The sequence below is a fragment of the Lithobates pipiens genome, unplaced genomic scaffold (genome assembly GCF_037356315.1).
Source record: "Lithobates pipiens isolate NorthernLeopardFrog02 unplaced genomic scaffold, aLitPip1_a1.2 Scaffold_10, whole genome shotgun sequence".
Lineage (NCBI taxonomy): Eukaryota > Metazoa > Chordata > Amphibia > Anura > Ranidae > Lithobates > Lithobates pipiens.
In genome coordinates this window covers 28,698,495-28,704,494 of record NW_027507686.1, presented here as the reverse complement: position 1 = coordinate 28,704,494, position 6,000 = coordinate 28,698,495, and positions in this window count along the sequence as shown.

Sequence of the window (6,000 nt, the reverse complement as noted above, 5' to 3'; positions counted from 1 at the left end):
AGCGTTTCATGTAGGAGTGCTTCCCCTTCGTTTGACAGTGGTATGCGTTGAGGACGCGGTATATGTCTGAGATCAACCCTCTGCGATCCCATCCTGCCAGGATTATCTGTTCAAAGGGAGATGGCGGGGAGAACCGTAGGTGAGGGGCCCTAGATTGTGCAAAGTGCCTAATTTGTAGGTAGCTGTAGAACGTCTGATGGGGGAGGTCATGCTTAGCCTGAAGCTCCGAGAAGGACAACAGCCGTCGCGTTCTGGGGTCCACTAGGTGCCCCAAGTGGAACAGGTCACGCGAGGCCCAAGGCCAGGACATCTGGTGGGTCAAGCTGGTCGGTAGAGTCGGGTTATAGAGGAAGGAGGTCAGTAGGGAGAACTCCGAGTGGAGGCTGTGGTCGCGGGAGAGCTTCCGCCAGAGGAGACGAAGCTGGGCCATCGGCCCCAGTAGTCGACCCGAATCTATATCAATCCTCGCTCCCCATAAGAAACTGTTCGGGTGTACAGGAGCCAGCCAGATCTTTTCAATCTCCGACCACCTATTATAAGACTTCTGCGGAAACCAGGAGGCTATGGCCCGCAGCTGAGTGGCCTGGTAGTAGCGGACTAGGTCGGGGAACGCCAAACCGCCGTCAGAGCGCGAGGCCGTCAGGACAGAGCTCGGGACCCGGTGTTTTCTGTAGTTCCATACGAATTTCAACAGATCCTTCTGGAGCGCGCGTAACTGTGCATACGGGACTGGGATCGGCAATGTCTGGAACAGATACAGGAGCTTGGGGAGGATCACCATTTTAATAGACGTGATCCATCCTATGAGCGATATGTGGTGGGCCTTCCATTTGCGTAGTAGTTCCCTAATCGCCCGAAAGAGGGGGGGGAAATTAGCCTGATACAGGGAGTGGAATGATGGTGTAAGGAGGACCCCCAAATATTTAAGGGAAGAGCTTTCCCATTTGTACGGGAAAGCGGAGCGTAGGCGGGTCGTCTCAGACGCCCCCATGTTTAGGGGGAGGGCCACCGATTTGGATGGGTTAATTTTGTAGCCGGAGAGTTCCCCATAGCGATCCAGTTCGGAGTGGAGGTTGGGGAGTGAGATCCCGGGCTGAGCCAAGGTAAGGATAACGTCATCTGCAAAGAGCGAAATCTTGAATTCCTTGCCCCTGCCCGGGATCCCCCAAATATCGGGGTTGCTTCTAACGGCAGCCGCCAGAGGCTCCACACATAGAGCAAAAAGGAGAGGAGAGAGCGGACAGCCCTGGCGGGTGCCATTAGTGATAGTAAAAGTAGAGGACGTGGCGAAGGGGGTTTTAACCTGCGAGGAGGGGGTGGTGTAGAGGTGCCGCACCGCTCGCAGATACGGGCCCCGGAAGCCCATGCGGTGTAGCGTGGCCTCCATAAAAGGCCAGCTAAGGCGGTCAAACGCCTTCTCGGCGTCCAAACTGAGAACCAAAGATCCTAGGTTATCCCTATTCGCCACGTCAATAAGATCAATGATCTTTCTAGTGTTATCCCCTGCCTGTCTCAAGGGGACAAATCCCACTTGGTCCTTGTGTATTAGGGAAGGGAGGATTGTGTTAAGGCGATTCGCTAGGAGCTTCGTAAAAATTTTCAAATCAGCGTTCAGCAGGGCTATAGGTCGGTAACTAGCGCAAACAGTCGGGTCTTTGTCTGGCTTGGGAATAAGGGAGATAAACGAGCCTAACATGTCGGTCGGGACCGGGGTCTGCTGGAGAAAGGAGTTAAAAAGCTTGGTCATGTACGGGCTTAAGAGGGGTATAAACACCTTGTAGTATTCATAGGGGAGCCCGTCCGGTCCCGAGGACTTGTGGGCAGGGAGGGTCTTCACAGTCTCCAAGAGCTCCTCTTCAGTAACAGAGGCATTCAGTTCTCGGAGGTCCGCGGCTTGCAGTCGGGGTAGGACTATATTGTCCAAGTACTGGGTAATGCGGGCGGACTGGTCCGAGGTCGGGGGATTGTGGGGGATGTCCGGTCTGTTGTATAAGTCAGTATAATAGTCCGCGAACGCGTCCACTATCGCCCGGGGGTGGGACAAAAGGTCCCCCCCCTTATTTTTAATTTGGGCCGGGGAAGAGGCCGCCGTACGGTCCGCCAGTTTCCGGGCCAGTAGCGACTGTGCCTTGTTCCCCTTGTCATAGTACAGTTGTCGTAAGCGGACTAGAGCTTTCTCAACCGATCCCAACGCCAGGTCCCGAAGTGTCTGCCTAGTCTGGACGATTCGCTTAAGGGTGGGGACGGAGGGGGAGACCAAGAGACGGGCCTCAAGGGTCTTAAGTCGCTTTTCCGCCAGCAACCTGGCGGCCCGTGCGTCCCGCTTCAAGGCCGAAGACAGAGCTATACAGCGCCCCCGGATGACAGCCTTATGGGCGGCCCAAAGGGTAGTAAGGGAAACGTCTGGGGTGTCGTTCTCAACAAAGTAGTGCCGGAGCGAAGACTCCAGCTCTGCCTTTGCCGGAGCATGCTGTAGGAGATAGTTATTCAGCCTCCAGGTGCAGGGCTTATAAAGGGGGGAGTCCAGCGCTAGAGTCAGAGTTATGGGGGCGTGATCTGACCAGGAGATGGGGAGTATATTTGCAGATTGGACCGACCGCAGTGTCGCGTTATTAACAAAAAAGTGATCAATGCGCGAGTGCATGCCGTGGGGAGCGGAGAAGAAGGTGTACTGGCGGTCTTGCGGGTGCAAAGCTCGCCAGGCGTCAAAAAGACCCCGCCGTCTGGTAATTTGGCGGAAGAGCCTGGAGTCTCTCAAGGTCCTAGCCTGAGGCGTCCGGAGGCCCACCACCAGGCGATCACGGAGTGCGGACTGAGTAAGGTTAAAATCCCCCCCTATCACCAGGAGCCCGGGGGGCGTCTTAAACAAACGGGAAAACACCTTAGATAAGAATTTATGTTGATGGACATTGGGGGCGTAGAGGACGCATAAGGTCAGTGCCTGCGTGCGCCACAGACCACGGAGTATAATGTAGTGGCCCCGTGGATCTAGGTGCACAGAGGTACAAGTAAAGGGGACTCCCTGCCGGAAAAGAATGGCTACTCCTGCTCTCTTCCGCGGGTTGAAGGCCTGATAAACCTGAGGGAAATGCCTGGAGGCAAACGCAAAGGAGTCTCCCCGGTTGAAATGCGTCTCCTGGACCATTACTATATCCGCTCCCGCCTGTCGGAACTCCCTAAGTGCCAGGTGCCGCTTTTTGTTGGAGTTTAGGCCATGAACGTTAAGGGACAGGATCCTAGCCATGGTCAAGTAGGGGTAGAGCATAGGGCATACTTAGCTCGGTCCGTTGGAGGCCCAGGTGCCTCGGGAGGAGCGGCGACCACCGGAGGAGAGACGGCGACCGAGAGGACCACTGGCATGGCACTTCTGAGGAAACAAGAAGAGGAAGGAGCCTAGAGAGAGAGGAAAAAAAAGAGACAGAAACACAGTACAAAATAAAAGAAAACATTGTCAAGTAACAGGTCCGGAGGTCCTATAGGGACACCGGATCCGCACGGTTCCTTATCGACTCCCCAACCCAAAAATAAAATAAAAGTCGGGTTAGGGAGGCACCAACAGTCCACTCCACCAAAGGAACCAACAAGTGGAAAACCACAGGGGGGGCAGTAACCCGGGAGTCGATCCGGTTCGAGACTCAACCTAGGCCAGCCCGAGGAAAAAAAAACTGGGAAAACATGTAGCTCCGGCAATCGGGGGGAAAAAAGTAGCAAAACCCCAAAAATAGGGGAAAAGGAAAAACCGTAGAGGGGAGACGTCCGTTGGACAGGGCCAGTACTTCAGTCACGTTTGGGTGACCCGCGGTGGGGATCCGGGCTTTTGCGCCGTTTGGCTGAAGGGACTTTCTGCCAGATCACCGGCATCGGAGGGGGAGAGGCGACCAGATCCCAATCAGGCAGATGAGGGACAGGGATGTCAAGAGTGTCACAAAAGGGGACAAGATCTTCCGGATAGTGGAGAGTTGCCGACTTTCCTTGGTGTCTCGCGGTCAGGCTGAAGGGGAAGCCCCATCTGTATAGAACGTGCTTATCTTGCAGGGCTCTGAGAAGAGGCTGCAACAGCCTCCGTTTTTGGAGCGTGATCCAGGAGAGGTCCGGGTAAAGCTGAATCGGTGAGTTATCGAAGGCCAGATTTCGGATGGTGCGGGACTTGCGCATAATGTCTTCCTTGAGCGGGAAGGAGTGAATTCTGCAGATAACGTCCCTGGGTTTGGAGGCCGGGCCTTTGGGTCTCAGGGCCCGATGGGCTCTATCCATTTCAATGTGCTTGTCCGGGTCTTCCCCCAACATCTCGTTGAATAGCGTTTGCAGTGAAGACTGAAGGTCCTCGGCGCCCTCCGACTCAGGCAGGCCGCGAATACGGATGTTGTTTCCGCGGCCTCTATTGTCGAGGTCTTCCACGTGGCGTTGCATATCCCGAAGCAGGAGGCGGTGGTCCGAGGTCTCCACCTGAGCACGATGGACCGCCAGCTTGGTCTCCTGGACCTCCTCTTCCACCATCTCCACACGGTCAGATAGATGTTTGAGGCCAGTGTGCAGGGACTGGATCTCAGCGCGGCAAGTGGCCTGTACCTCTGTAATAAGCTGTTTAAAGTCCTCTTTCGTCGGCATAGATTGCAGGTATATCTGCCAGTCAGGGCGGACGGCCTCATGGCATTGGGATGAAGGCAAGGAGGGTGGAGAGTGGAGAGGCGGCTCACCCCGCTGCAGTTCCCGGGTGGGAGAGGGGGGCCACGATGGCAGAGGTCCCCTGGGGTCAGCCCAGGAGGTAGCATGGGGAGGGCAGGGTGAGGGGTCCAGTTGGGCAGTTCCTCGGAGGCGGCCAGGGGCCCGGGCCACCTGGGCATAGGAGGGGGTGACATCTGAGCGGACCCTGACTTCGCTAGAGTCCCGAGAACGGGGGGGCCTCTGCGCCTTAGGAGAGGCAGGCCGCGGCCATGTCACCGGGGCTCCCCCCACAGCCGCCAGGGGCGTTCCAGCATCCCCACTAGGGAGACAGTCCGAGCACTCCCGAGAGTCCTCCAAAATGCCCAGGGATGTGGGGGACAGGGATGAGCTGAGGGCGGTGCTCAGGAGAGGAGCTGAGCGGAGAAGGCGGGGGAAGGCCTCTGAGCACTGGGTATACAGCAGGGAGGGTGGTGGATCCGTGGCCCGCTCCCCCCAGGGCACAGAGGGGGGAGTGGGAGATGGGGAACCCTGGGTGGCCTCTCCTGAACATTGCCTGCCCTGCAAAACGTCCTGGGAAAAGGCAGGCTGGGACAGGGGCTGTGCGGTTGCAGGCAGGGAGAGGGCTGGCATACCTGGGAGGACGCCGGGCGCCCGATCCGCGCCATCTTGTCTTTGCGGCCTAGCGCGAGGAGAGGATCCCTGGCCGGCCCATCCGGGGCCTCCTGGCAGTCCAGAGCAGGGTCCGAGGGGTGATAGAAGGCTTCTCGCTCCCCCGCGGGCTCCGGGGGGAGCGGGGGCTGATGTGCGGCATCCGTCCGGAGGTCAGAGGGGGCCGGAGGAGTCATTTAAGCGTTTCCCTCCAAATCCATACCAGACCCATGAATCGGGTGTTTAGGATGTGGCGGTCGACTTCTCGGCCCCGCTCCTTAGCAACCAGATATATACAGTGTTTTTAAATGGGGGGGGGATGCAAAACGCAACACTTGCATTTCTGGTTTGACTCTCTTGAAGTCTATTAAAATGCAATCTGCCAAGGTAAAAAAAAAAGTCCCTGACCCTTTCCGAAAAAAACGCAGGGATGTGAACGCGCAACCATAGTAAGCCCTGTGGTGATTTTCTGAAAAATGGAATACGCACAAAAAAGGGTATAGGTATGAATGTAGGGTCAAGCATCCTTCTGAAAATAACTTTCCATAGACTTAGCTTCACTCTCATTTCATAAATTACTATACCAGCAACAATAGGAATTCTGTAAACAGGGCGGGGCATAAGACAAACACCAGGATCATTACAAACGCTACTGCCAGTGATCAGCTATAGAGTATATTGACAGTG